The sequence below is a fragment of the Panthera tigris genome, chromosome F2 (assembly GCF_018350195.1).
Source record: "Panthera tigris isolate Pti1 chromosome F2, P.tigris_Pti1_mat1.1, whole genome shotgun sequence".
Classification (NCBI taxonomy): domain Eukaryota; kingdom Metazoa; phylum Chordata; class Mammalia; order Carnivora; family Felidae; genus Panthera; species Panthera tigris.
This window is the reverse complement of record NC_056676.1, coordinates 51,755,614-51,762,865: the sequence shown is the minus strand read 5'-3', so window position 1 is coordinate 51,762,865 and position 7,252 is coordinate 51,755,614. Positions and strand designations below refer to the sequence as shown.

Genomic DNA, 7,252 nt, shown 5'->3' with positions numbered 1-7,252 from the left:
TAAATAGCCTATTTCCTTTTTGTTAATTTTCTATTTTATCATTAATAGTGAGCTCTTGGTGAGGGCATACATTACGTGTTTTCATATTCTCATCAGTGAAGCATATTTTCTGCCACACAGTAGACATCCAAGAGTCAATGAAGTGAACTAGGGTTATCTAACATTTTATGTTCTAAATGCCAAGGCTTATCACCTTGTATCAGCAGTGATTAGATTTAAACACTTGAAAGATAAAAGCAATTTTCTGGAAAAGACTAAGCAAATTCACAATTTTATATGGCATGTATGTTTTTAATCACTTCTTGGATCCCAATCAATCAATAATACCACTTCCTGGAATAATAAAACAAAATAAAAAACAGATACTAAAAAGTAATATATTAGGACTCTAATTCTCTTTCAACAGTGCTTGTTTTATGCCCTGACTCTGAGGAACATTTATTACTATGAGTTAAATAAGGAAAACCTTGGGGTGCCTGGGTGGCTCAGTTGGGTGAGTGTCCAACTTGGGCTCAGGTCATGATCTTGTGGTTCATGGGTTCAGGTCCTGCATTAGGCTCTGTGCTGACAGCTCACAGCCTGGAGCCTGCTTCAGATTCTGTGTCTTTCTCTCTCTCTCTCTCTCTCTCTCTCTCTCTCTCTCTCTCTCTCTCTCTCTCTCTCTCCCTCTCTCTCTCTCTCTGTCTCTGCTCCTCTCCTGCTCATGCTCTTTCTCTCTCTCAAAAATAAGAATATTTTTAAAAATGTAAATAAGGAAAAACTTTTTTTCTATAAAGGAGTCATTCCCCCCACTCTTATCTGAAGAACAATTACCATTGTTCTTTTTAAGGCACAAAAATATCTGTATTATGCATATATATTACATTGATAATATTTCTGTCAATGAAGAATAGAAAAATTCTCTTCATATGACCCTTTCCAAAGTGCCTGCCTGAGAAAGTAGTAAATTGGAAGTCACTAGAACAAAATTAAAATCTTGATCAAAACCCAGATGTTGAAAATCTATGGCCAAACTCCGGGGTAAAAAAAATACATAAATATATACATATATAAATTTCAGGGGCATGATTGCCAAAGAAAATCAACTTAAAAACTGGTGTTGACAGGGGACCATCAGTGAGAAATCATAGGAAGCAAGAAAGCATATAATTAGATACTTGATCTGTGACATATTAAAGTTAAGTCAAGATGATGTGAACGAAGTCATGGTACAGTCTGAAAGACCTACCATGAAACCAAGGGTAAAAACAAAAGGATCATGTAGCTGAAGGTTTCAAAGCAGCAAATAAACTATGACATGCTCTTGAAACAAAATGACATCCACTGGTGAGGGTCTAGGGGATCACCATGTCAAGAACCACTACATCCAAACACAAATAACATTTACCAATATGTAAATAGATAAATGTTCTATAATGTTCTATATATACATATGTAATGACAGATGGTTTTCTTTTTTTTTTTTAACCTCTTACTTTAACACACCCAGAAGCCTGAAAAATTGTAAATCCACCAAACAAAACCTGCTCTATCCTTGGAACCTGAAGATTTCTGGAGTCCTATAGCTAAGCATAATAAACGTCAAGCTCTAGGCTCAAAGAGAAATGGCAAAAAATCAATAACCTGAGCAGATAATAATCAAAGTATGAAAAATTTGTGCTTTGTGTTTCTATAAAACTTAGAGCTGGGACTCAGTTGAATTATAAGCCCAAGTCTGAAGCCAATATTTCCACAGATTCTTTCCCACCAAACACAGTATTCCAGGATGAATCTGAAACATGGTAAGACTATTCAGTTTTTAACATATTGGTAAGTGAATATTAATAGTGTTACTCACCTGAATATTAATAGCACTACTGAGGTTTTTAAAATACTCTGCCTAGCTTGATTTTTACCAGAATCTTCTACAACACGTAACTGTTACCAGAATCTAGACACAAATCTAATGTTTGTCAAAATATTGGCCAGTAAAGCATATATCCATGGTCAAGATTTAATTTACATGTCAAATCGAAAGGATGGGTGAAGAAGGAAGGACATATTTGTCTCTTTAGGTTTAAGTGCGACTGACGCTAACATAACATTTTAAATTGTGCTGATCAAATTTTAAATAAGTATCATAAAAAAGGAATAAAGGACTTGGAATGAATCAGACCTGAATGCATTAGAATTTTTTCTGTTATGAAATTTTTTGTTTTTTTTCTATGTGACCTTAGGCAAATTTCTCACCCTCTTTGAGCTTTGCCTTCCTAACCTGTAAATGAGGTAACTGTATTAAATAACACATAAAAGATGAGATAGAAAATATAAAGTGTCCAGTTCAATGTCTATTATTTAGGAAATGTCCCGTAATCTGTGTCCAAAGTGATATTTATCATGCATCTAATAAAAATATGTTTCTGGGCACTTTGTTTGGGACCCCTTCTGAGATCTGGGAAGAAGCCCTAGCAATGTGTGATTTTCTGGTGTATGTCAACTTAATTTTTAAAATTCAGATACATAAATCTCATTTTAAATTTAATTTTAATGCCTAAATTCAACTTCATAATATTGTATATACAGTTGACCATTGAACAACACAGGAGTTAGAGGTGCCAGCCCTCCATGCAGTAGAAAATCTGCATGTAACTTTCAATTCCCCCAAAACTTTACTAATAGCCTACTGCTGACCAGAAGCCTTGCCAATAACATCAACAGTTGATTAACACATATTTTGTGTGTTATATGTATTACGTACTATATTCTTACAATACAGTAAGCTAGAAAAAATTTTAAGAAAATTACAAGGAAGAGAAAATATATTTATAGCACTGTATTTGTGAAAAACAATTTGTATAAATGGACCCTCAGTTCAAACCCATGTTGATCAAGCATGAATTGTATTCTTAGCTTCATAAATTGAAATTGAAATTCCCACAAAACCTCTATCTACCTGTAACTATGCCTATAATTATGTCATTACTAATAAGAATCGGTAACTCTAGGGGCACCCGGGTGGCTCTGTCAGTTAAGGGTCCGACTTCAGCTCAGGTCATGATCTCACAGTTTGAGTTTGAGGCCCACATCAGGCTCTGTGCTGACAGCTCAGAGGCTGGAGCCTGCTTTGGATTCTGTGTCTGTCTGTCTGTCTGTCTCTCTCTCTCTCTCTCTCTGTGTGTGTGTCCCTCCCCCACTTGCACTCTGTCTCTCTCTCAAAAATAAATATTTTAAAAAGTTTTAATGTTTATTATCCGTAACACTAAAATTCAGTGTAATTTTTTTTCCTAGCTTAAAATAATCACAAAAGGTTACTTTTAAAGAATATATTTATGGAATCTGAGATCACAATTAAGTGTGTATAACTAGTTTTGCTTTTCAAAGCTGAATTGCCATCAACAATGGCTTTGCACACACCTGAAAAAAATCCAGTGAAGAAATGGGCAGAAAACATAAATAGACACTTCTCTAAAGAAGACATCCAGATGGCCAACAGGCACATGAAAAGATGCTCAACATCACTCCTCATCAGGGAAATGCAAATCAAAACCACACTCAGATACCACCTCATGCCTGTCAGAGTGGCTAAAATGAACAAATTAGGAGACTATACATGCTGGAGAGGATGTGGAGAAATGGGAACCCTCGTGCACTGTTGGTGGGAATGCAAACTGGTGTAGCCACTCTGGAAAACAGTGTGGGGTTCCTCAAAAAATTAAAAATATTTCTACCCTATGACCAAACAATAGCACTGCTAGGAATTTACCCAAGGGATACAGGAGTACTGATACGTACGGGCACTTGTACCCCAATATTTACAGCAGCACTTTCAACAATAGCCAAATTATGGAAAGAGCCTAAATGTCCATCAACTGATGAATGGATAAAGAAATTATGGTTTATATACACAATGGAGTACTACAGGGCAATGAGAAAGAATGAAATATGGCCCTTTGTAGCAACGTGGGTGGTACTGGAGAGTGTTAGGCTAAGTGAAATAAGTCATAGAAAGACAGATACCATATGGTTTCACTCGTATGTGGATCCTGAGAAGCTTAACAGAAGACTATGGTGGAGGAGAAGGAAAAAAAAAAAAGGGAGACAGACAAAACATAAGAGACTCTTAAAAACTGAGAACCAACTGAGGGTTGATGGGGGGTGGGAGATGGGTATTGAGGAGCGCATCTGTTGGGATGTTGGGATGAGCACTGGGTGTTGTATGGAAACCAATTTGGCAATAAATTTTCATATTAAAAAAATAACTCAAGTTAAAAGTATCTTTCAAGTTTGCCCTTTCCAAATAGGCAGTTAAGTCAGGTGCAGTTTTGAAAATGTTAGCAAATATTATCAAAACGTTTGTGTATTGGGTGAAGAAAGAAGCCCATTTTAACACTGTAAGAGAACAGATACTTAGCATTGGAAGGAAAAAGGCTGAGTTTAAATGATATTGGATCCAACCCAAAATTGTCAAGCCAGGTAGGCTGCTTACAAAGACCATCTGCCCAGAACCATAATGTCCAAATCAAAACTTCAAGAATGAACACAAGAGTCCAATTGCCCATATACACTTTACTCAAATACACAAGAATAAGTGTAGAGAGAGACTGAGAGCATATGTGTAGGGGAGAGAATTAAACAATGTGGGAAAAGCCGACCTCTTTGTGCTGGATGATCCAATGCCTCAGAGTGGCAGGTGCAAAGAATGAATCCGCCCTCACCTGATGTCCAATCCCATGAGTCTCTCATTTTGGGAGTTTCTTGCAATCTAAGTATCTCAAGACACAAAGCACACAACTTAATCTGGTGTCACCTGAAAAAAGAGCTATTCTTGATCCCTGGAGGAAAAACTGCCTGTGTGGGATGAATTGAGTAAATATATAGTATATTGCACTGTATGCTTGGCCTAAGGGATTTCTTGAGTGACTTTTCATGGTAAACAATTCTGCTTTACACCTAGTTTAAGAAATGAATCTTTAAGAAATAATTCTCGGGGCAACTGGGTGGCTTAGTCAGTTGTGGCCAACTCTTGATTTCAGCTCAGATCATGACCTCACGGTTCATGAGTTCAAGCCCCACGTCAGGGTCTGCACTGATAGTATGGAGACTGCTTGGGATCTCTCTCCTCCTCTCTGTCTCCCTCTCTCTTCCTCTCTCTCTTTCTCTCTCTCTCCCCCTCTGCCCCTCCCCTGCTCATGTGTATTCTCTCTCTTCTCTGAAAATAAACTTAAAAAAAGAAGTCTATATCTTAAGGTTTCTAATCAAGATTCTGTAACAGAAATAGGAAGAAATCAAGTATACATAGCAAGTATAAATTATCAGGTCCTATTATTCAGATATGCAAAGATAATATGCCTCCGTTTTTTATAAATAAACTCAGATCCCTATCCTACCTGATTTTAATCAATTCTAACATTAGTAATTTCAAATTTAAGCTAGCCCTCTAAGAGTTTTCTTTCCCTGTCTTCCTCTCCCAGGTTTCTGGATTCTTACCTAAGTTTGTAGGGATTAGTGAGTCCTGGTGGTGGTGGTGGTGGTGGTGGTGGTGGTGGTGGTGTGTGTGGAGCAGGGCAAAGTTGATTATTGGAAGAATCTGGTCACTTGCTGACACTTTCAGCCTCCTTGGTCCCTAGCATTTCATGCTCCCATGCTGGCATCCACGGAGATCCACTATCCCATTGGTCCTAGCTTTTGTTTCACTGTCTATGTTCCCCTCTCCATATAGAGAAACATTTTCTGATCTGCTATACTTCTTTGACATTCTTGAGCCATGAGATATCATTCTACTTTCCCTGAATCTTTTAAGGGCCATAGGAAAAGGTCTTGAGAGCTATCTCAAGTGTGATCTGCCTAGTCCCATCCCACCACCATTTCTGCTCCACTGCTACTGCACTAAGTTGATGTGGCACTGGACAGTCGCAATTTTTGCCAGCTTCCTTGGGCTCCACATTGTGTTCTGAATGACAAACTTAAGTGGAAGATATAAGAAGTTCTATCATATGCCTCCACTTGGAAATAATCACAGAGAGGACATAACATCCAATTTGTAGCTTAGACACCCACCCAGGACTCACTCTGATGTACTTTGTTTCTCTTATCCTATTATCTTCCTGAGTCCAACTTGAAAGTCTTGATCAAGATTGAGAAAAATGGGTGCTCATTTCAGCAGCACATAAACTAAAATTGGAATGATACAGAGATAACCATGGCCCCTATGCAAGTATGACACACAAATTCATGAAACATTCCATATTTAAAAAAGAAAGATTGGGCATGTGGGTGGTTCAGTCAATTAAGCATCCAACTTCAGCTCAGGTAGTGATCTCAAGGTTCATAGGTTTGAGCCCCATGTCAGGTTCTGTGCTGACAGCTCAGAGCCTGGAGCCTGATTTGGATTCTCTGTATTCCCCCCCACCACTCCCACTCTGCCCCTCCCTTGCTTGTGCTCTGTCTCTCTCTCAAAAAATTAATAAATATTAAAAATTAAAAAGATTGAGGGAGAAAACCATTTTGGGGGGGCATGAACTTTATGCTTTGAACTTTCCAGTTTCTCCTTCTGAAAAATACAAAACACAGCTCTTGTGATTCAAAATTCCTTAATATTATCACCTTGTCTTGAACTTCAAAAATCTATTTCAACATGCAAAAAAGCTCAGCATTTGTTCATCTTTCACTTTACATTTCTGCAGTAACATCTACTGTTCTGGTAATAATCCCAGGATGATTTCATTGCTAGGACAAGGAGAAGTATTCAGTGCCCTTCAGAGTGGGCACTGAAACCTAACAGCAAATGTGACACAATATCTCAATAGTTCATGAAGAAAAGCTACTTGAAAGAAAATATTCTCTCTTAAATGCTGAGGGGGAACTCTGCCTAATGGAAGAAATTTCTTACAAATCTCTTAACTGGGCTTTTCCAGAAACCCTGGAGAGGATAGAGTAGCACTTGGAACAATGGTGGCACAGGTCTCTGATGTAGCAATGAAAACTGGGTGAACTTTACTGAATGGTTTTACTTAATCTTGTTCAGATGGCAAAGTAACTGGAAGTCATGGAATTCTTTACAAAGTGATAGAACTTTTTGTTTGATGGAATTCAGCTGTTAAAACTATCCTGTTTTGAACATATCTATATAAATTAGAGTCATGTATTAGTATCTTTCTCTCTTCCCTCACTGCACCTCTTTTTTTTCCATAAGTGTATAAAACGCAAATAGTCATAGACACATGAGTCCATAAGGAGAGCAAATGATCAAAATAGGTATGGTTAATTATATCCT

General features: G+C 37.6%; 1 non-coding gene across 1 annotated transcript; it reads left to right on the top strand.

Moving 5' to 3' along the window:
• Positions 1-6,126: 6,126 nt before the first annotated feature.
• Positions 6,127-6,230, top strand: LOC122235206. Its single transcript, XR_006213331.1, has one exon. It is a non-coding gene; the product is annotated as a U6 spliceosomal RNA (small nuclear RNA).
• The last annotated feature ends 1,022 nt before the right edge of the window (positions 6,231-7,252 follow it).